Here is a 23,408-nt window from a genome sequence, read left to right on the forward strand (position 1 = left end):
GAAAGAGGCGAAGAATGGTAAACCGGAGCACACAGGAGACTTGTATCTCTCTCCCTCCCAGGAGGGGTCCCCAAACTCCCCCCCCACCAGCCCCCTGCAGGGAACCCCCAGCAATGCCACCAGCAGCTTCTTTCCTGAAGGGAAATCCTGGGTTGGAGGGAGGGGAGACAGCGGCGACGCTGGGGAGACCTCCTTATAAAGGCGGGGTTCCTTCCTGGGGCTCCCGAAGAGCCTCCATATGTTCCTGGCACCAAGTGGGAAAGAAGCCCCAAAGGAAAGAAATTCCCGCGCTGGCTGCGATTGTGGCTCGGGGGAGATAGGAAGCCCCCCTCCTTGCAAGCCCTCCCCCTCCCTCCCTCCCCCGGCTGCCTGTCATCTGGTGGGACCCCATTCCCGGGGATGCTCCTCCTGGCCCCTCCCTCCCTGCCAGACCCCCCTGCAGCCTCTTGACTGGGGGGGAGGGGGTGTCTCGATGCATAGGGTGGGGGAAGGGGACGGACGCCGGGGAAGCCTTTCCTCGCCTCCCCTCCTCAGTACCTTTTCATCAGGCTGGGGGACGGACCCGCATGCTCAACTCCCTTTTGAGGCGAAAGAGCTGCCAAGGCAACAGCCCCCCGTGGAGAGAACCCCCTGGTGGTCGGCCACGGCAACTCCCACTTGCGAGCCAGAGGAAAGAGACATGCGCGTTTGCCTCTTTTGTGACGCAATCCAAGTGGGCCTGAGATCTGACGGGTCACCAAGGGGCCCATTTCGGCTCGCGAGAAAGGCCCAACGCCAACGACAGAGTCTACATCATCTGCGCCTGATAGAAGCGCACCTCAAGGGTTAAAGGCAGACAGTATGACGTCCTAGAGCAGAAAGGAGCTCCGGCTTCCTGCCTTCCTTGGGAAAGGTCCTCCGACGTGGAATTTCTCCCCTCCCCCCATCCAGGAGCTACTGTGAGAAACATTTCCTCGTGCGTGTTCCGTTGGTCCTCGGAAGCTGCCGTTGTGCGCGCGAGACTTGCAGGCTTCTCTCCGTCCTGGGGGCTTTGGAGTGAATACACGGAGTAGTGGTGGTGGTGGTGAGGAGAGAGAGAGACAGGCAATCCCTTTCCCCTGGACTGAAGGGCTGGGGACACTTGGCGTGCAGGGACTGCTGGGGGCTTTTTGCCAGGAGCTGGGGGCTGCAGGGGGAGTCACCAAGGGGCCTTTCTGGGTCCCTCCTTTTGCAGAGACTCTTGGCGGTGGAGCCCCAAAGGCGCTGCTCTCCCCGTGGGAAGGGAGCCGTGGATTCTTCCAGGGAGGGGCAGGAGGCTGGTCTGAAGAGGGACTGATGGGTTTTGTGGTCCAGGAGATTTCTGGGAGGCTGCAGTTGGAGCCAGCCTTTCTCTTCCACCCCCCTACCAAAGCCCATTGGATGGGAAGGCCTCCGGGAAGCCCTGTTCTTCAGTGGGGAGCAGGAGAACCTTGGCCCCTCTGCCTCCCTCTCAGGAGGGATCCCTGGCTGATTCCACGAGATCGTGTACTCGAAGATCCTGCAGGGAAAGCCTGGATTCTTTGGGGAAAGGACTTTGCTTGGCTGATGCTGGGAAGACCCCCCTAAAGGCTGGATTTCTTCTTGGGGCTCAGGGGAACCCTCCCCCACCCCATAGCCTCCCATCTGCAGGGATCCCCCTTCCTTGGGAGGCTGCACAGCGGTTCCTCCCAGCCCTCCCCGCTGCTAGGACAGGAGTCAATGAAGCAGGGAAGCCCTTGCCCCTCCCCCCTTGGCCAGCGGCTCTTTCGGAAAGGATGGAAAGGATGCGGCGGTTCAGCCCCAGAGACGGAGGGGCTGCATAGGGAATTGGGAGAGCGCAGAAAATCAGACGGACCAATGGGAATTCCCCTTTTTTCAGCGTCATCGGTCTCCGGGCAGAGTCTTCACCCGAGGAAGGCGAGTTCAGGGGCAGAGAGAGAGGTGGGGGGGAGGGGGGATGTTTTCAGTCTTGGTGGGGGCGCAGTTCAAGGGGGGTCATGGCATCCATCCATCATGCAGGGGGGCTGCAGGGGGTGACTGAAGGAGTGACAGCCCCACAGCCAGGGAGGACTTGGAGGTCTCAGAGGGCTGACTGAGGAGTCCCCGGCAGTGGTGGGATTCAAAGAATTGAACAACCTAATGAGGATTTTAACTAAAAAAAAACCCCAATATTAAGTCTTATTTGAGGTGAATTTCTTACTTTATAGCAGGTGGGGGGCATAGAGGGAGGCTGCATATAATTCATCACTTGGCACCCAGATTTCTTCTGTTTCTGTACATTTGACTCAGCACGGACAGTAGAATCCTTATGATTTGTGTTAAGGTTCTAGAGAAGAGCAGATCAGGAGGGAGGGAGGGAGGAAGGAAGGAAGGAAGGAACCCATCAGAAGAAGAGGGAAATCAGAGGTTCCTTTAGGCTGAGTTCAGAGCTGGGAGGAGACAAAGACACCAGGACATGGCATGAAAAAAGCAGTTAGTGGGAGTCCTCGACTTATGACATCAATTGAACCCAACATTTTTGTTGTTAGGGAAGGTATTTGTTAAGTGAAATTTGCCCCACTTGCTCACCACCGTTTCATTTCTATCAGGGTTGTTGAGTGAATCTGTCTTCCCTGTTGACTTTGCTTGTGGGGAGGCTGCAAAAGGGGATCCCAGGAGCTTGGGCTTGGTAGCCTTTCTGGCATCCTTTCTCTTTGCGCAGAGAGGGAACCAGCAAAGAATCCCACTGCCTGAGCCAAAGGGATCCAGGAGATCTTGAGACAGATTGTTTTCTTGGGGGGGGGGGGGAGGCAGGGCGGGTCCAGGCAAGGGAGGTCAGAGGAGGGGCCAGGGACAGGCAGTTCAGACGGTTCCCCGAACTGGGCATTACATTAAACGGTTCTAGCAAAACAGTGAGAACCAGCTTCCACACGATTAACTCCATTAAACCTTAAACACAACCTAAGCATAGCCCATAAAATCATCTGCTACAGCATCCTTCCTGTCAACAACTATTTGACTTCAACCACAACAACACACAAGTACACAACAAATACAAACTCAAAGTAAACCGCTCTAAACTCGACTGCACGAAATACAACTTTAGTAACTGAGTAGTTAATGCCTGGAACTCGCTACCTGACTCTGTAGTATCATGACCTAACCCCCAAAACTTCACCCTTAGATTGTCCACTGTTGACCTCTCCCGATTCCTCAGAGGCCAGTAAGGGGCGTGCATAAGTGTACCAGAGGGCCTTTCATTTCCTGTCCTAATGTTTCTCTCTTATTGGTATCATGTATATAAATATTGTTATTTCTTTTTATACCACCAACACGTACTTGACAAAATAAATAAATAAAAATAAATAACCCAGCTGAATCCCTCCACTGCTCCCTTCCCTGTATTTTCTCTTCCCTCCCTCCTTCCCTCTTTCTTCCCCTCTCTCTCCTTCTCCCCCCACCCCAAGTCATTTAGCCAATGGTCTTTCCTGGGTCTTTCACTCCCCGTTTTTTCTATTCATTCCACAGACTTTGCCTGGGACTCTCCGAGTGTCTCTTTCAGCTTTTGACTCTCCATCTTGAAAGACTCACAGTGGCTGGGGGGTCTCTGAGGGAACACCCCCAGCATCTCCCCACAGCTGGATCAAAGGTTGTGATGTAACACCAAAGGTCAGGAAACCTTGCTTTGGCGTTTTGGGTAGGGATGCTTGGACTATGGAAGCTAACAGGAAAGAAAACTAGGAGCCTTTAATATTAATTGGATTGTTCGGTTTTATTCATTATTTTGTTTCTTTCTTACTATTTCATTATTATTAAAATCTTCAATCTGTGCTTCTTTTGCCCAAGGACAAATTGCAGCAACCATCACATTGTCGACCAGGCCTGAAGGTCCGACATTGTCTTTCATCAATTATGGTGATGTGGGAATTGGTGGATTGCTGTATGTGGATTCCACAGTGATGGAGGCTGCCTCCTCATCTTCAGCTGGTGGTTCTGGTGACACAACACCCTGAACTTAAGAGGCCAAACCATACACAGACCCCAAAGACAAACAATGTCACTTTCCGGGGTCTCCAAGGAACTTTGGGGGGCTCTCACTGAATGGTCGCACCAGTTCTCTATTTATTTATGTAAACATCAAAGTACAATTTTATCATGTTTTATCTGTATCTAAATTATTGTATTTTTTTAAATTTAATTTTAGAATGTATTTTATTCCAACTTCATTTTAAATCGTCTTGTATTCCAATTTCATTTTAAACTGTATTATATTAAATTCAATTTTCAACTGTTTTATCCAATTTTAATAATGATTTATTTCTGGAACTTTGCATTTTGATGTGGCCCAAGAGCCGATCCATAAAAACTCATGTTATGTCAAATTATGACTAAAGTGACCAGATTTTAACATTGGCAAGAGGGACACCATTGACCGGGGTGGGGTGGGGGGAACTTGATTAAAAATTTGGTCTATATGGAGCAAAAAAAAAATCTTTTTCTTTTTCTATCTCTCTTCCTCCCTCCCTTTCTCTTTCTCCCCTCCCTCTTTCTCTTTTCCTTCCTCTCTTTTTCTCTCTTTCCCTTCCTCTCTCTTTCTCTCTCCCTCCTTCATTCCCTCTCGCTCTCTTTCTATCTCTCTTCCCCTTCCCTATTTTTCTCTTTCTCTCTTCCCCCTTTCTCTTTTTCTCTCTTTCTCTCTCTCCCTCCCACCTTTCCTCTTTCTTTTTCTCTTTCTTTCTCTCCCTTCCTCTTTTTTTCTCTTTCTCACCATTTCTCTTTCTTTCTCTCTCCCCTCCTTCCCTCCCTCTCACTTTCCCTTCCTTCTTTTCCTTTTCTCTCCTTCTCTCTCTTCCTTTCTTTCTTTCTGTCTCCCTCCTTCCTTCCCCCTCTCTCTCCTTCACTTTTTATTTCTCTCTCTCTCCCTTTCTATTTCTCTCTCCTTCTCACTCCTCCCTTTCTCTCTCCCTCCCCCTATCTCTCCCTTCCTTCCTTCCTCTCTTTTTTTCTCTCTCTGCAACTTTTCCACTCTTTCCCCTTCTAGCTACTGCGAGGTGGGCGGCCCTGCGCCGGGGCGACTGTTTTTGGGGCTCTCCGGCGCCCACAGCATCAAACGAGAGACCCTCCAGCCGCAGAGTCTGCTCCTTCGGGCAACGTGCTGGCTAATTTTCCACACAGCTGAGGAAAATCACCGGCTTTTTAAATGCTCCCCGCCCCTCGAGCGAGGAAGAGGCATCCCGACCAATCCGAGGGAGGGGTTTTCAAGAGCAACCAATTATCGGGCGAGAGGGGTGGGGAGAAAGACCCCCGGGGAGCCTCTGAGGGGGTTTGGGCGGGAAAGGCTCGGTTGCACTCGATTCCTGTGCGGGACCCTCAGCACGGGGCTCGGCACCTGGAGGGGTTGCCATGGAGATGGCTCATTGCGGCCAGGTGAGGAAGATTGGAGGCTTGAGCCAGGTGAATTCAATGAATCTTAAATGACCACGAACTGTAAACGACCCATACAAACTACTTTTGCAGAATACCCTGTGTGTTGTGTTGGGCAAATCCAGCTACTGAAACAAATTGGCTCTTTTCTACTTTGGAGTTGTTTAGAGTGAGTGGCATATAAATACAATAAATAAATAATAATGTTTTAAAATAAAGTTGGAATGGAGAAACTGTGGTCTTTTGGATATTGTATTACACCAGTATTACACCAAATATCTTCAAGTTGCCAAGGTTGGGAAACACTGTATTACACAGACACCTGATTAGGGACACCTGGCTTAGGAGATCTAGGTAGAAACATAGAAGATTGACAGCAGAAAAAGACCTCACGGTCCATCTAGTCTGCCCTTATACTATTTCCTGTATTTTATCTTAGGATGGATCTATGTTTATCCCAGGCATGTTTCAATTCAGTTACTGTGGATTTACCAACCACGTCTGCTGGGAGATTGTTCCAAGCATCTACTACTCTTTGAGTCAAATATTTTCTCAGGTTGCTTCTGATCTTTCCCCCAAGTAACTTCAGATTGTGTCCCCTTGTTCTTGTGCTCACTTTCCTATTAAAAACACTTCCCTCCTGAACCTTATTTAACTCTTTCAGATATTTAAATGTTTCAATCAGGTCCCTCCTTTCCCTTCTGTCCTCCAGTCTATACAGATTGAGTTCATGAAGTCTTTCCTGATACGTTTTATGCTTAAGACCAGGGGTCCCCAAACGTTTTTCACAGGGGGCCAGTTCACTGTCCCTCAGACTGTTGGAGCGTGGAGCGAGATCCCCCCTCCTGCCCCCTCCCTCCCCCTCCCACTATCTCCGCTTCTCTCTCTCTTCCTAAATTCAGGCGAAGGCACAGAGGACTCTGCCCAGAAACCGATGACGCTGAAGCAGGGAGAATTCCCATTGGTATTGTCCCTCGATCTGCCCCCTCCCACCTCCAACGGCCGAGATAAACGCTTCTCTGCGACCCCTCAGAACCAAGGATTCTTCCTCTGGGGCTGGAAGCGTCTGGCTGCACACACACACACACACACACACACACACACACACACACACACACACACACACACACACACACACACACACACACACAAAGAAACACACGCATACGTTTCCCCCAAGAAAATTTGCATTATCAATCCTAAAACAAAAGTCTCCTTTTATGGCATAAAATAGAAAATAAAAGTAGTAAAGAAACGAGAAAGGGGGGAAAGAGGGGGGAGGAAAAGGGGGGAATAAAGAGGAAAAGAAAGAGACAGGAAAGGAAAACGAAACGGAAAGAGAAGGAAAGGGAAAGGAAGGGGGAGGGGGAGGGACAGAAAAGAAAGGAAATGAAGAGAAAGGGGAAGGAAAGAAGATAGAAGGACAGAAAGGGGAAGGAAAGAAAAAGAAAGGGAAAGGAAAGGAAACGAAAGGGAAAGAAAAAGGGAAAGGGAAAGGAAGGGGAGGGGAAGGGACAGAAAAGAAAGGAAATGAAGAGAAAGGGGAAGGAAAGAAGATAGAAGGACAGAAAGGGGAAGGAAAGAAAGGGAAAGGAAGGGAAGGTAGAAGAAGGACAGAAAGGGGAAGGAAAGAAAAAGAAAGGGAAAGGAAAGGAAAACGAAACGGAAAGAGAAGGAAAGGGAAAGGAAGGGGGAGGGGAAGGGACAGAAAAGAAAGGAAATGAAGAGAAAGGGGAAGGAAAGAAGATAGAAGGACAGAAAGGGGAAGGAAAGGAAGGGAAAGGAAGGGAAGGTAGAAGAAGGACAGAAAGGGGAAGGAAAGAAAAAGAAAGGGAAAGGAAAGGAAACGAAAGGGAAAGAAAAAGGGAAAGGGAAAGGAAGGGGGAGGGGAAGGGACAGAAAAGAAAGGAAATGAAGAGAAAGGGGAAGGAAAGAAGATAGAAGGACAGAAAGGGGAAGGAAAGAAAGGGAAAGGAAGGGAAGGTAGAAGAAGGACAGAAAGGGGAAGGAAAGAAAAAGAAAGGGAAAGGAAAGGAAAACGAAACGGAAAGAGAAGGAAAGGGAAAGGAAGGGGGAGGGGAAGGGACAGAAAAGAAAGGAAATGAAGAGAAAGGGGAAGGAAAGAAGATAGAAGGACAGAAAGGGGAAGGAAAGAAAGGGAAAGGAAGGGAAGGTAGAAGAAGGACAGAAAGGGGAAGGAAAGAAAAAGAAAGAGAAAGGAATGGAAACGAAAGGGAAAGGGAAAGGAAGGGGAGAAAAGGGGAAAGGAAGATAGATAGAGGAAGGAGAGAAAGGGAAAATAGTGGAGTGGAAGGGCTGGAAAGCCAAGTCTCAGGATCTCCGGGATCCCTTTGGCTCAGGCAGTGGGATTCTCCCCGGTTCCCCCTCTGCGCAAAGCGAAGGGATGGCGGGAAGGCTGCCAAGCCCAGGATGGAGCTTCAGGCGACGCCCGGCCTGAGAAACGCAGGAGGGGCCGAGAAAGGCCGCCTACACCCAGCCAGACCCTTTGTGCGAGGAACCCCTGAAGCCCCAAAGGCTGTTTTGTTGGGGAGCGTTTGCCTGGAACTTTGGAACATAGATTGGGCTGCCCCCAAAAATCCCTTGTCCTCAGGACTGTGTGGCAGACAGGAGGGAGGGGGGACCGTATCTCCCGCTCTGTTGAGAGAGGGCTGTTCCCTGTAATGCAGGTGGCCTCTTTGAGCCCTCTTTCCAACCAGGGGTCTCCTCTGTCCAGAGGGTGGACTTTGCTCTCTCCCAAGACAGTTTCTCCAGTTCCAAGGAGGTCCCCCTGCCCCACAGTCATGTGACTGTGTAGGAGTGGCTTGATGATCATGTGACTGAGTGGCCATGTGACTGTGTGGGCGTTGCCAACTTGTGACCCCTATTTTCAACAGTGGTGAAACATTTTGAAACTCTGATGGGAGGGGAGGGGAAAAACTCCCCAAAATATGGTAGATCACCTGAAGATTTAGGCTGTGGAGAAGTCATAAATTTCCCAGAAAGAATGAATCCTTCAACTTCCCAGGTTGCTTCCTTGGGTGGCTGGAGTTGCTCCGAGGCTGCAGTCGCCCAGAGAGGGAGGGGGAACTCTGCCCAATTTCTCTCCTCCCAAAGCAACCTCGGAAGCTGGGTTTTTTTTGAGTACTTAAGTACTAAAGTACAAAGAGCCGGGGTGGCGCAGCAGGTAGAATGCTGTATTGCAGGCCACTGAAGGTGACGGTAGATCTGTAGGTCAGCGGGTCTAATCTCACCACTGGATCAAGGTTGACTCAGCCTTCCATCCTTCCGAGGTGGCTCAAAGGAGGACCCGGTTTGTGGGGGCAAATTGAATGAATGAATGAATGAATGAATACACACACACACACACACACACACACACACAGAAAAATAAATAAATAAATAAATAAATTTATCTCCTCCCAAAGCAATCTCGGAAGTTGGGGTTTTCTTTTAGTATTTAACTTCTATTAACCTTCCACCAAATCTCACCACTGGATCAAATGAGGACCCGGTTTGTGGGGGCAATGTGCTGGCTCTGTTAAAAAGTGCTATTGCTAACATGTTGTAAGCCGCCCTGAGTCTAAGGAGAAGGGCGGCATAAAAATTGAATGAATGAATGAATGAATGAATGAATAAATAATTTTCTCTCCTCCCAAAGCAACCTCGGAATGTGGGGGTTTTTTTTAGTATTTAAGTTCCATTAACCTTCCCCCCTACCCCCAGGTACTACTTGCAAGGACTCCGTAAAGAGCAGCCTCCCATTTCCCCCACCGCGGGAAGAATGCATAGATTCGGGGGTTGAGAGGGGAAAGGGGGGGTTTCATTTCAAAGCCTGCCCTAGCTGGTGAGGGGGGGGGGAGATAAAAAAGAAAATAGAGAGAAACGGAGGGAGGGGGGGCTGGTGAGGAGAGAGAAGGCAACTCGTACCCCCTTATGCACAGCTGCTCCCAGTCCAGGGAGAGGGCACAATGGAGAGGCGCCCCGGATCCTAAGCTCTGCGTTGCCTCCAAAGTAAAAAAGCTCCTTAGCTGCTGGCTGGCCTTTGGCTTTATGCACCTCGGGAAAGCGGCGCTGATTGGCCACCGCAGCCTGCTTGATTCTCTCTCCTCGCCCTCCCTTTGCCCCATCCCGGCTAGCCTGCTGGCTAGCACAACAACGCATGCGCAAATGATTAAAAAAATAAATTTAAAACTTTATTTTTTTTAAAGATGTGATCCTGCCGGTCTGCTAAAAATTTCATTACTCCCATAGCGTTCCCTCCCCCCTTGTGGGCAGCAGCCCATGACGGGGTCTCGGGTGTTGCGGGCGGAGACGGAGACGGGGAGGGTCACGGAAGGGGAAAGGAGGGGAAGGGGGTGGATGGGCGGCTTGCTCTGGCTGGATGCAAAGCCCCGTAAGATGCCGTGAACTCTCTGGGCGAAAGAAGCAGGGGCCCCTCCCTTCTCTTAAAGGTGCAGCCACTGCTATCACGCGCTTGACGAGGACAAAAATAGGGGGGGGGGGGAGAAAAAAAATCCTGTCAGCTTGTTTGGACGGGAGGAGGGGCGAATGGTCACAGCCGGGAAGCAGCCCTTGCAAAGAAGGGAGCCCCAAAAGGAGGGAGACCCCCACCCACAAAAACAAATGAGGCAGGAGGGATCCCTGTACGTCCCTCTCGCCTCAGAGACGCCTTTCCTCAGGTGGCGCCATTGGCCTGCGCGCTAGCTTGGCGCGTCTTTTAAGACGCTCTCCGACGCTGGCCAGGCCTCCCGCAGCGCTGCCGGGAAGACCGTTTGGAGAGGGCGACGCTGAGGCAGACATGGCGTCGCTGGCTTCCGGTTTACCATCAGCCGCCATCTTCCCAGGTGACGGTTGGCCTCGCAGACGGTTGGGGGCAGGCGGGTGGGTGGGGGTGGAACGGCGCGCGCTCTGCCCACGCTCTGAGGCAGCGTCACTTTCTTTGGGAGAGGGGGGGGAGGAAGGGCCGGCGTGGAAGGTAACCCCATGCCTTGGGTTTGTGTGTGTGTGTGTGTCTCCTCTCAAACCTGAGAGAGGGCCCCCGCTTAACTCTGAGGAGAGGGGGACTCCCTTCGGCGGGGTGGGGTCTCTCGCAGTGGCGCCAGGGAGGGAGGGGGGGATGCGTGGGAAGGCGCCCTCTCTTCTCCGTTCCTCCTTTGTGAGGTGAATTTTTGTGAGGTGTTCAAAAGTAATCAAAAGCAATCAAGGCTATTATGTGAGTCTCGTGTTTAGTTTACTAGAACTAGATAACTATTTTGGTAGCACCCTCAAAACTCTTCCAGATGTAGATACAACTGTGTCAGCAGTAAACCTGTGGGCAGTTTTGCTTGGTTTTTTAATTTTAATTTTAAATTTTAGAACGTAAACACCTGCTTTTCAGTAATTATGGATTATTAATGCACAATCTTTTCAATGTGCCCTCAAATGCTTGGAGGCAGGATAATTAAGTCATAAAAATACACCTTTAAAACAAGCCCCAATTTTTAGAGCTCATAGGTTTTAATCTGTTTTTAAAAAAATATTTTTATTAATTTTCATAAAAGACAAACAGGACATACATACATTTAACATATATTTGGGGCTACAATTACCCCACTTATTGTAGAAGTCTTTCTAATACAAAAAAGAAATATACTAATATTTTGTAAAATCAATGTAGTAATTTAAATGAAAAGAAGAATTTTTGTTTTTATGTAATTTAACCATTAATACCTATAATTATAGAAAAATAAACTATTATAATACATTAACATACTTTCAGGTCTTTTTTGTTGTTTAACCATGCATAAACTTTATTCCAAATATTGTAAAAATCTGATTCTTCTTGGTTATTTATCCGCCTTGTCATCATATCCATTTCAGTTTTTTTAACTGGATGTTAGTTAACCAAAGTTGTATAACCAGTGGATGGCCACACGAATCAAACTGAATAAATAAGATACTATAACCATTATACAATGCTTCAAGTTCTAGTATTAGAAGAAAGTGCAATATTAATGGACTTTTCTCAGATTTCTCTAAGCCTTCAATTTGCCCTCCTTTTATACATGCTTTTCCCAAAATAAGACAGCTCCTGATAATAAGGCCAATTGGGCTTTTGAGTGCATGGCAATAAGGCCAAGTGCATATTTTAGGGTTCAAAAAAATATAAGACAAGGTCTTATTTTCAGGGAAATACAATATGTATGTATGCATGCATGTTGATCTATTGGAGAACCCCATCTGATTCTGGAAAAATAAGCATTCCCTTTAAAAAATGAAGGGAAAGAAAAGAAATCCATATTTAAGAAAAGAAGAAGAAAATCTTTTCACCCGTCATCTTTTAATTTTTCTAAAACCTATACTTTTTATTACTACCTATAAAAACTGTGGATGAACCAGGTCATATTTCCCTAATGTTATTTATATTCCTTAATATAAAATAGCCTATAATAGTATAGGGATTTTTGGTTTTTAGTTTACACAAGTATTTGCAGTAGATCAGGTTAGGGATTAGTCTGAAAGCCAATGTTACTTGGATAATTCCTGTTTATGCAAACGAAGTGTTAATACACTAAATTTTGCATGCTGTATGCAAATATAATCTTTTTGATAATGAGCTGAGAGAACCGAGGAAAACTTGAAATCTAAAACTAAGGACATAAAAGATTACAAATATTTTAAAAAATGTTTATTAAAGCAAACCTATGATCAATGAAAAGTCAGAAAACTTGGATCGTACATATAAAAGTCAAGCATTTTAAAAGCAGGGATCCAGAGGAATTGAAAACTATTTAATAAGCATCTTAATAAAACAAATTCTTCAAGGGACAGGGGAGAAATAGTGGACAAGGAATGAAATATAGAGAGATAAAGATAAATCGCAGAAGGATGTAGTGATATCTTAAAAAATATTAAAAGGAAGAAAGAAGGGGGGGGGGACTTAGGGTTAGCGTTTTGTCCAAATAGGGCATAAAAGTGACTGGACAGAATAAAAGAGGCTAATATTTTTCCTCTTATTTCTACTTAAGAGAAGGGAGCTTCAACTAGTCAGAAGAGCAAAGTTCCACAAGCCTTCAAGACTCCATATTTGCATTCTTCCTCAGATGTCTTTGTCTTTGCCAGATTAAGGCTCTTTTCTTCTAAATGTAGCTGAATTTAGAGATATCATATAAAGTCTCCGGAGAGGGGCGGCATACAAATCTAATAAATTGAATTGAATAAATTGAATATAAACAGCAATAACCAACAGGGCAGCAGCAGCAGCAGGGTTTCACTGATTTCTCTCTTCACTGGTTCCTTGGAAAAGAGTCTTTTGATTGACCTTAAGTTCCTGTCTCAAAAAGAACCTCAGACAAACAGGTAGGGTGTTCCTTTAAGGTTGGTTACAAACCCCACAGTGACAGAGCAGCAAATCCTGAACTATGTCCGTTGGTCATTTCTGCAGCCAGTATTTTCCTCCTATTTCTTGCCTTTGTTGAGCATTTGCCTGAAAGGGGGCTGGCAGGATAGAGGGACGAAAAGCGCCCCAAGGTCCAGATGGGGAAGACATTTTGATAGGTGCTGTAGCTAATAGCATAAGTCTTATTGAATACACCCTCAGTATTCTCCTGTAAGCAAAAGAAGGAATACAATGTAAAGCTTCCTCCTCTTCTTTCCTGTGCATTTCATAGCACCAAAGATCGGAGTCACCTGCCCTCTAACACACATGACCACATATTTTAGGAAGCTTCTAACAAGTTGAGTTGTCTTGTATATCAAAAGACTGAAAAGTCTACACACCTTAAGGATAATGCAGGTGTTCAAAAGGGAGGGACTTGCTGCTGTTGAAATGGATTTAACCAAGAAGGGGATCGGAATAAATAAAAACTGAACCCCTGATACTCTTGCAAAGTAAAAGGCAGTAATGGCAGGTGCTTTTTGTTCTCCATACATATTTAAGCATGATGCCAGCACCTTCATGAGAGTTTAGGGATAACCCACTATATTTTAATCCATATATTAATTATTATTTAGCATATAGCATTAGCTTTGGGGATGGTGTGATTATCCACTGACTGAGCTGCTTTTTAGGCAGGTATAATAGCACTTGATGGAAGCCCCACCATCAGCCTTCCTGCTGAAGAATGGTTGTCCATTAAGGTGATGGACAAGATCCAGGTACCAGGTTCTCAGGAAAGCTTTGAGTGTAGAAATATTATTGATAAGATAAAAGTCTTAGCAAACCTTGTAAGCTTTGGTTGAACTATGCTACTACTAAAATGTATGCATTACCGGTATTAATTTTTACTGTTTAGGTCTTCTTGTGTTATGCAATGTCATGTGGTGTCTTTTGAAAGTTGGTTTTGTACATATGTATATTTGCATTTATATGTTTTTAAAACTGTTCAATAAAAATGTTTTTTTTTAAAGTATGTGGAATCAATAGAAAAAACGAGGAGTAAAAGGCCTTGGAAGCTCTTGGGCTAAATGAATTGGGGAGGGAGAAAGAAGAAGAAAGAGAGAGAGAGGAGGAGGAGGAAGGAAAGGAGGGAGGGAAGAGAAAATACAGGGAAGGGAGGAGTGGTGGGATTTAGTCGGTTCTCCCTTTGTCAGGAGGTTGGGAGTTTGATCCTAGGCAAAGGCAAATGTAAGTTCCGTTGTATGGGCGGAGGGTTGGACTTCAAGGTCCCTTTCAACTCTGTTGATGCGTTCATCTGAACTGACTGAATTGCCTGGCCCTGGCCCCTCCTTCTGGCCTCCCCTGCCTGGCCCCTCCCTACCTCCCCCTCCCCTTCTGACGGTCCCCCCCCCCCCTCCGAGAAAACGACCTGTCTCAAGATCCCGTGGATCACTTGGGCTCAGGCTGTGGGCTTCCCCGCCGGTTCCCTCTCTGTGCCAAGCGAAGGGGTCGTTGAAAGGCTGCTGAGCCCAGAATGGAGTTGGGAGCAGTCGGCAAGGAGGAGGACCAATGGGAATTCTCCCTTCTTAAGCGTCATCAGTCTCCGGGCAAACTCTCCCTCGGCTTCACCCACTGGAGGAGAGAGTTCTGCCCAGAGAAGAAGCCCCAGTTGGTTCTTCAGGCCCAGATCCCCCCTCCTTTCCCCCTTCCCCCCTTTCCCCGCTTCTCTCTCTCCTCCTTCAGGTGAAGCCACAGAGGACTCTGCCCAGAAGCCGATGACACTCAAGCAGGGAGAATTCCCATTGGTGCTCTCCCTCGTTCTGGCCCCTCCCATCTCCAACGGCAGAAATAAACGCTTCCTCGCGACCCCCCCCCCCGCCCCATGCAGAACCGCGGATTCTTCATCTGGGACTGGAAGCATCTGTCTGCACACACACACACACACACACACACACACACAGATGTTGCCCCCCAGGGAAATTTGCATAATCCATCGTAAAACAAAAGGTTCCTTTTTATTATTTTTATTATCATGTCAAAAATATAAAATAAAAGTAGTAAAAAAACGAGAAAGGGAGAAAAGAGGGGAGAGAAATGGGGAGGAATAAAGAGGAAAAGAAAAGAAAGAGAAAGGAAAGGGGGAAAAAGAAAGGGAAAGGAAAGGAAGATAGAAGAAGGACAGAAAGGGAAAGGAAAGAAAAAGAAAGGGAAGGAGAAAGGAAGGGGGGGGGGAGGGAGATAGATAGAGGAAGGAGAGAAAGGGAAAGGAGTGGAGTGGAGTGGAAGGGCTAAAAAGTCAAGTTTCAGGATGTCCCGGATCCCTTTGGCTCGGGCAGTGGGATTCTCCGCCGGTTCCCCCTCTGGGCAAAGCGAAGGGGGCTGCCCAGCCCAGAATGGGGATTCAGGCGACGCCCGGCCGGAGAAACGCCGGAGGGGCTGAGAAAGGCCGCCTACAACCAGCCAGGCCCGTTGTGCGAGGGATCCCCGAAGCCCCCGCGGCTCTTTCGGAAGGGAGGGAGAGGATGCGGCCGCTCAGCCCTAGGGGGTTGCATGGGGGGGGGGGGGGGCGTTTGCCTGGAATTTCGGAAGAGGGAGGGCCCAGAAAAGCGGAAGGTCCAATGAGAATCCTCCTTTCTTTAGCGTCATCGGTCTCCGGTCAGAGTCTCTCTGGACTTCACATGAGGGAGGCGAATTCAGGGGCAGAGAGAGAAGCGGAGGAAGGGGGAGGGATGTTTTCAGTCTTGGGGGTGGCGTAGTTCAAGGGGGGGGTCATGGCAGCCTTGGAGGGGAGGGTGGACTTCCTTCTGCCCTTCCCCCATCCATCCATCCATCCTGCAAGGGGGCTGCAGTGGATTCGGGTTCCTAGAGTAGATTTTTGCTGCAGGAAGAGGCGCTGCGCTGGAGGAGAAGAGGGGAGAGGCCTCCCACAGCTAGGGAAGACTTGGGGGGCCACAGGAACCCCCCCTCCCAATCTGAAGGGAAGCTACGGAAAGCCCTCAGCCGCACCATGGAGAGGCGGAGAGGATCTGCAGGGATCTAATCTTGCAGGATCCTCTCCCCACATCCTCTCCCCCTCCTTCCCGGGGGAATCCTCCGCTGGGCTCTCTCGGGAAAGGCAATTTCCTTCCTCCAAACACGCGTCTCTCTTGCTCGGAACGTCTGGACGAAGCAGCCCCTTCAGATTTCCCCCGCCCCTCTTGACCCCGATTGTGTCAGATTCTCCCTCTTTCTGTCTGTGGGTCAGGATCCCCTGTTCTTCGCCAAGCAGCCTCTCTTTCAGCAGAGAAAAAGAGACAGAAATCATTTTGGAGGGAGGAAAATGAAATATAAGAGTGCAGATGTATTGTGGACTCTGATAAGTTTTTCCTCCGGGAATTTGGATATTTGGGCTGTGAAGCAGAAAGCTCCCCTAAAACAAAGGCTCCTCTTTTATTATTCTTATGAAGGTTAACAGGGTATAAAATAAGAAATGAAGGTAGCAGGGAAATAAGTGGGAAGGGAAGGAACTTTGAATCGAGGCTGTCAATTCCCAAAGAAAGCCAGCCAGCCACATCAGCCTCACTAAAGAGAGGGGGGGGCATCGGATTCCTTCCATCTGTTAGCCAGGATTAAAGTCCCAAGGAAGCCAGCATCCAGGGTGAATGACCTTGGTTCAACCAGGTGAAAAGCCCAAGGAAGCCAGCACTTTTTGGACTCCTTGCGAGACAAACGAATTAAAATCAAATGACCAAACAAACAAAACCAGCCTCTAAATTCCAAAAATGCCGTAGAAGAAATGCATTAAAATCCACGTCCTGACCAAACGGATCGGTCGGCTGTCCCAGAATCGAGGACTGTGGTGGCTTCTGCCTCCATTCAACTTTCTTCCTGGGCTTCTGCCTTCGTTCTTTCTTCTTCTTCGGTTTCTCCCAGCTGAGGATCCAACGGATCTCTTCCCTGAGATTGGCAAGATCCCACTGATCTTGCGGAGAATCCAAAGGATTCCTCCTCCTTTGACCTAGAAATTAGAAATCCTTCTGGGTTGAATAGCAGGCAGGGAGGGGTTCATACAGGGGTCTTCCTTAGTTTCCCCCAAGGAATATAGTATAGGAAAGTCCTCGACTGACAGGAATTCATTTAGTGGCCATTCAAAGTGACCACGGCATCACTGTAAAAAGGTGACTTATGAGCATTTTTTACATTTATGACTTTTGTAGCATCCCATGATCCTTTGATCAAAATTCAGACGCTTGGCAAATGGTTTGGACTTATGACCACTGCTGTGTCCCAAGGTCAGGGGATCCCCTTTTACAACCTTCCCACAAGCAAATTCAGTGAGGAAGCCAGATTCACTTAACAACCATAATAGCAATGGGACTGTGGTGGGACAGGTCGTAAAGTGGGGCAAAATTCACTTAACAAATATCTTGAGTCTACGGAGAGGGGCAGCATACAAATCTAATCAATCAATCAATTAATCTCCCCTAACAACAGAAATGTTGGGTTCAGTTCTGGTCATAAGTTGATGACTCCCACTAACTGCTTTTCTCATGCCATGTCCTGGTATCTGATCTTTGTCTCATCCCAGCTATGAACTCAGCCTAAAATATCTGATTTCCTTCTTCTCCTGATGGGTCTCCTCCCTCCCTCCCTCCCTCCCTCCCTCCTCCTTTGTGATTGGCAGTCAATGGGGGAGGGGGCCTCTGGTAGCACTTCTTAGTTTCTCAAACTGATGGTTCCCTCCCCACAATTCATCTCTTCCAAGGTCCTTCTGGCTGGAGGGAAAGAGGAGCCCACTCCTGGCTTTTCTAGAGGTGTCCATGGATGGAAGCCTCTTTGCGGCTTTCTCTCCCCCTTGACAAGCTCCTGTTCAATCTTGGCCTGAGAACCAACTGGGGCTTCTTCTCCTTGCACACTCTCCTCCAGTGGGTGAAGTCGAGGGACAGTCTGCCAGGAGACCGATGACGCTGCAGAAGGGAGAATTCTCATTGGCCCTCCTCCTTTCTGGATTCCTAATTTCGAGGAAGCCCCATTCTGGGTTCAGCAGCCTTTCTACGATCCCTTCGCTTGGTGCATTGGCGCAGAGAGGGAAAAGGTGGGGAATCCCACTGCCTGAGCCAAAGGGATCCACCGGATCTTGAGATAGGATGTTTTGTTGGGGGAGACCCTAAGGAGGGGAGGGGTGAGGCAGGGTGGAGCCAGGTAAGGGAGGCCAGGAGGAGGGGCCAGGGCCAGGCAATTCAGCCAGGTCAGATGAACACATCAACAGAGTTGGAAGGGACCTTGCAGGTCATCTAGTCCAACCCCCTGCCCAAGCAACATCTGCCTCTACCTAGGACCGAACTCCCAACCTCCTGAACCAGGGAGAACCAGCTAAATCCCACCACTCCTCCCTTCCCTGTATTTTCTCTTCCCTCCCTCCTTTCCTCCTCCCTCCTCTCTCCATATACCATATCATCAAAACACCCATAGTGGTATATTTCTATCCAAAATATCATACTATAACCTCCCAAAATGCTCCATGTATACTTTTATTTCTAGTCTGCTTTCCTCCTATATTTTACACTAATACCCTCCCACTATCTCCCTATCCCTTCTTCCTCCTTTCACCCCACTTTCCTCCTCCCCCTCTCTCTTTCCTATCTACTTCCACTTCTTCTCATTTAACCTTCCCTGTCTACATCTAATCATGATCCATTCTATGGTTAGGCTAGTAATTCAAAAACCCTAACTTCATTCCAACTTTGGAACTTTCTTCACCTTTTATCTTTCTTTTTATCTATACTTAGTATTTAATATTTTCTACCATTTATTTACTGTAATTCTAATGCTGCCTCCTTCCTCCTATTTTTTGTTGCCTGGGTCTACCACTTCTGATTTTCACTTTCTTCCAAATTAATCACTATGGCTTATCTTCCAGGAATGTTCATTATCTCTTATGTTTCTTAATTTTAAGCTGTTTTCTTCCCTATCCTCAATTAGTGCCTTTATTCATCAATTTCTTTTCTTTAATTCCATCATTGATCATCTATTATTTTAACCCATTCTGCATATTTAAACAAATTTAATACTTATCATTATTATTCCATCCATTGGTTAAACATTCTAAATTCCCCATAATAAAAAAGAACCCATTTTATAAGTTATATAACCTTATATAACTTGTACTCTTATGGTATTAATTATACAGATTTTATATCATTACTGCAACATCAATAATCATCTAAATCTTTTCAATATTAAGTCAAATTTATAAGTTATACCAATTCTATATAAAACGTATCTTATAGAAAAGGGTGGTAATTGTTCAGATTATATGTATTGTGTTCTAAATGACAATACGACTGTATTCGAAAGTCCCACGAGATCTTCACCAGCTCATTTTCAGTAACTTTTGCTGCTTTGTGCTTTCATGACTTTTCGGATACAGGTACGTCGTATTTTTTTACATAATGACCAGTGGACTAATTTAGCAACTCGATCATGTCTAGCTTTGCAACCAGTTTGCATGATATTGCTGCACTCACATATTAAGTGTGAAACAGTTTTAACTTTGTCATTGCAAACTCTGCAGTTTGGATTGTCAGTAGATTTCTGTATCTTTTCCTTCATGGCATTAATTTGTAGTGCTTGTTCCTGAGCAGCAAATATTAAACCTTCTGTTTCTTCTTGATGGTTCCCATCTTAAGCCATTGCCATGTAAGATTGTCATCACATTTTTTTCAAGTGTTGTCCATGCAAAGCTTTGGTTTTCCATCTATTTAATCTGACAACCAGCTGTTTTTCCATACATTCTTCCATTGCTTCTGTCATTTTTATAATGTTCTCTGTTTTCACAGCTAGCAGCATTTGTTCTGTACTTTGGTTCACATAATCATTCAAACTTTGTTTTTCTTCTTCTACAGTTTGATGGATTTGCAATAGTCTTCTGCCTCTTATTTTTCTTGGCAGGTACAACTTGTCCATGTTATTTCGTGGATATAAAGCGTGGCACATATTCAGAAGTTTGTGAGTTTTTACTCTATGTTTTCCAGTTCAGCCAACGGACACCTTGACATCTAAACCTCACTTAGGCATGAAAATCATCTGGCTCAGAGTTTTAATCCTCCTTTAGCATTTCAACGTCCTGGATGACTTTGGGCCAATCAACAGGAGACTCCTGATTTCCAGTCCCGCCTTAGTGCTTTTTGATTGGGAGTATGAAACTTACAAAAAATGTCTTAGATTTAATGTGGGATACCAGAATTGGGGGTTCCTAGGATTAGTGATGGGCTCCTACGGCTATGGTCAGGTACACAGAACCAGTAGAAAAACTTTGAATTTTTTTCTGTTTTTCCCATTGCAGTAAATGAGGTTCAATGTCAGTCGCATGACCTGTAAGCTACCCCTGGTCACATGGCTGGCATTTTTGCAGCCCTTCACTGCCTGGAATATAAGATGGCTGAGTGTCCAATCCTGTTTGGTGAGATGGGGAAAGTGAAATCGAGGGAAAACACCTGTTCCATGTTGGGCAAAGCCATAGGTCTCCACCTTCTGCTTTTGGGAGAACCAGAGGTATTTGTGTGGTCACTGTGCATCTTGGATTGACCTTCATCTGAGCCATCAGAGCTTTTCTCATCTCCTTAAAGTGGATATTGCAAAGGGATTCTATTTGCTATTAGTAGCAATTTTGAGACCTAAACATTGATTCCCAATTGATCAGCAATCTGTGTGGTTGGAGAGCAGAACAGTTTCCACGGGAGCCTCTTCCAGAAATCTATACGTTCCCACCAGTGGTGGGATTCAGCCAGTTTGCACCACTTCAAGAGAACCGATTGTTAACTTTCTGAGCAGTTTGACACACCAGTTGTTGGAAGAAATCATTAAGGCAGAGAACAGGTTGTTAAATTACTTGAATCCCACTGCTGGTTCCCACCCTTATTCACCCCCCCTCTTGGACCTGGATGAATATTATGCAGCACTGAACCTTTGTGATCTGCCTTTAGACAGGGTCCCTTCCATCTCCTCCTGGGAGAGACTCAAGGTCTCCATTCTCTGCACATCTTCTCCAGCCCTTCACACAAAAGACGAGCTTGGAAGAGGAGCAGAGAAAATCCGTTAGGCAGAAATTGTAGAGTGGAAAATTTAAGGACCTGAAAACTGCTATTTTATTTCTCTGCTTGAAAGAACAAAAAACACAGTGGAAATTTCATTACAAACTTTATGTTTTTAATTTACTTTATTTTTTTAATTTTAGTGTGAAGTACAGAAACAAAAAAATAATAATATCAAACTGAAATTCCAAACAGCTGTTCTGCTGAACACTTTTTGCAAAGGAGGTTTTATCAGGAAATCAAGAAAGAATTATATAAAAATAAAAAATATTTTTTAAAAGAAAGAATTATATAAGAGGGATGAAGATTTCCCTTCCAAGCTGAGAACTAATCAAATATGGCATTTCACATCATTCCGGCATTCTCATGGAGAGGATCAGGCAACCAGGCTGGTACTTGGTCCCAACAGCTTACTCCCGAGTCCTTTTCTTACTCATTCTCTCTCACAAAACACTTTTATAACAATAATAACAAGTGCCCATATTATTTTGTATAAGCTTTCACATTCAGTAGCTATTGCTGAATAGCTGAATTCCTCTGAAGTTTACAAAGATCTCTTTAGTAAGCTTTCTTGAAAGAGGATGGAGCTGCAAGAATACCAATTGTTCAACAATTTCCCACTTTGAAACATATAGATATGGCTTTCTTTGACTCCTGCATACTATCTAAATGAAAATCAAATAAAAGTCATGTTAACAATTTTTCCAATATCACAATGGTGTTATATATCATGTTTTTACATTTGTTCTGGCAGTGAGATACTCCTTTGTATTCAGGTCTGGCCTCAGAAGGATAATGTAGCACTTGGGGATGAAGATGCAACCTAGCAGACCAGCACTGGAGGCCAAGATGGAAAAGACCTGAACAGCCACCATGTATTTCCCTTTGGTGCTCAGGTAGGTGGGCACAAAAGTCACCCAGACACTGCAGAAGACCAGCATGCTGAAGGTGATCAGCTTGGCTTCGTTGAAGGCCCCAGGCAGATTCCTGGCCAGGAAAGCCACCGTGAAGCAGATGGCAGCCAGGAAGCCCATGTAGCTGAGGGTGACGTAGAACATGACAACAGCCCCTTCGTTGCACTGCAGGATGATCTCTCCATGCTGGGAGTGGAGATCAGATTCAGGGAAGGGGGGAGAAACTGCCAACCAGATGGAGCAGATGACAATTTGGACAGCAGAAGAAGAAAGGATGATGGAGTTGGCCAAACTCTTCCCCAACCATCTCTTCATTTGGTTTCCTGGCTTTGTGGCCAGAAAAGCCAGTACCACTGTGATGGTTTTGGCCAAGAGAGAAGAAACAGCAACTGAGAAGATGATGCTGAAAACTGTCTGTCGGAGAAGGCAGGTGGCTTTCCCTGGTTGACCAAGGAAGAGAGAAGAAGACAAGAAACAAAGCAGGAGGGAGACCAGGAGGATGTAGGAGAGGTCCCGGTTGTTTGCTTTGACAATGGGGGTTTCTCGATATTTAATGAAGATGATTAAAACAAGGTCTGTGATTAAGAACAACAGTAGGGCAAAAGAGACCAGAATGATGCCCAGAAAGTCTTCATAAGACAGGAAGGTTATAACTTTGGGGATACATTGGACTCTGCGCTCATTAGGATATTTATCATCTGGACACTTGGTGCATTTTTTAGTATCTAAAAAATAAAAAGCAATATTTCTTTTATATATTGTTTACATTACAATAAATATTTTTTTGGACAACACCTAATTCCAGGAACATTTTCCATGAACAATTTCATTCAAAAGAGCTAAGAAGGGTATTTTTAGAAATGTAGCTAGGTACATGAAGTTGAGGAGACTAATACGATATTAATTATTTTATGTGTACTGTGTAGAATCTTAATAGGAACCTACATTATTAGAGGTTAATAATGAATCGTATAATCTTTTAGCCAAACATCCTGAGTCCTGCCCCATGGCAGTTAAAGGGACTTGGTGAATGCCTAGAGTATCCTATAACATCTGGAAGCAATATGCAATTAAGGAAAAACTTCCTAACAGTGAGAACAATTAACCAGTGGAACAGCTGGCCTCCAGAGGTTTTGTGTCCTTCAATATTGGCGGTTTTAAAGAAGATATTGGACAGACACTTGTCTGAAATGATATAGATCCATGATGGCAAACTATGGCATGGGTGTCAGAGGTGGCATGCAGAGCCCTTGCTCTGGGAACCTGTGCCATTGCCAGCTAATCTTCTGATTTCCAGTGCAGGTAGTGGAGCATTGAGAAACAGCCTGAAAACAGCCTGGAAAATGGTGCAGAAAACAGCCAAAAGAAAGACAGTTTTCACGCCGGTTTTTTGGACCAAAAATGACCTGAAAAACAGCCAGAAAATGGCCCGGAAAATGGCCAAAACAGGCATGTTCACGCTGGCCAGCTAGTCTTTGAGCTTACAATGCTCCCGCATGTGTATCTGCATGTTCTGGTTTGGGAGCTCGGTGCCACATAGGTTCACCATCACTGGTATAGGTTCTCCTATTTGAGCAGGGGGATGGACTAGAAGACCTCCAAGGTCCCTCCCAGCTCTATTTGCATTGATCGATATGCTGGGCAGAATGTTTGTGTAAGGAGTTC

At 46.3% G+C, this 23,408-nt stretch overlaps 1 long non-coding RNA gene across 1 annotated transcript; it reads left to right on the top strand.

The window, feature by feature from the left end:
* The first annotated feature begins 820 nt into the window (after positions 1-820).
* On the top strand, positions 821-4,113 carry LOC139163003 (uncharacterized). Its single transcript, XR_011558393.1, has 3 exons — positions 821-938; positions 3,505-3,645; positions 3,823-4,113. It is a non-coding gene; the product is annotated as an uncharacterized lncRNA (long non-coding RNA).
* The last annotated feature ends 19,295 nt before the right edge of the window (positions 4,114-23,408 follow it).

This window comes from Erythrolamprus reginae, chromosome 2, assembly GCF_031021105.1.
Source record: "Erythrolamprus reginae isolate rEryReg1 chromosome 2, rEryReg1.hap1, whole genome shotgun sequence".
In the NCBI taxonomy this organism is placed as follows: domain Eukaryota; kingdom Metazoa; phylum Chordata; class Lepidosauria; order Squamata; family Dipsadidae; genus Erythrolamprus; species Erythrolamprus reginae.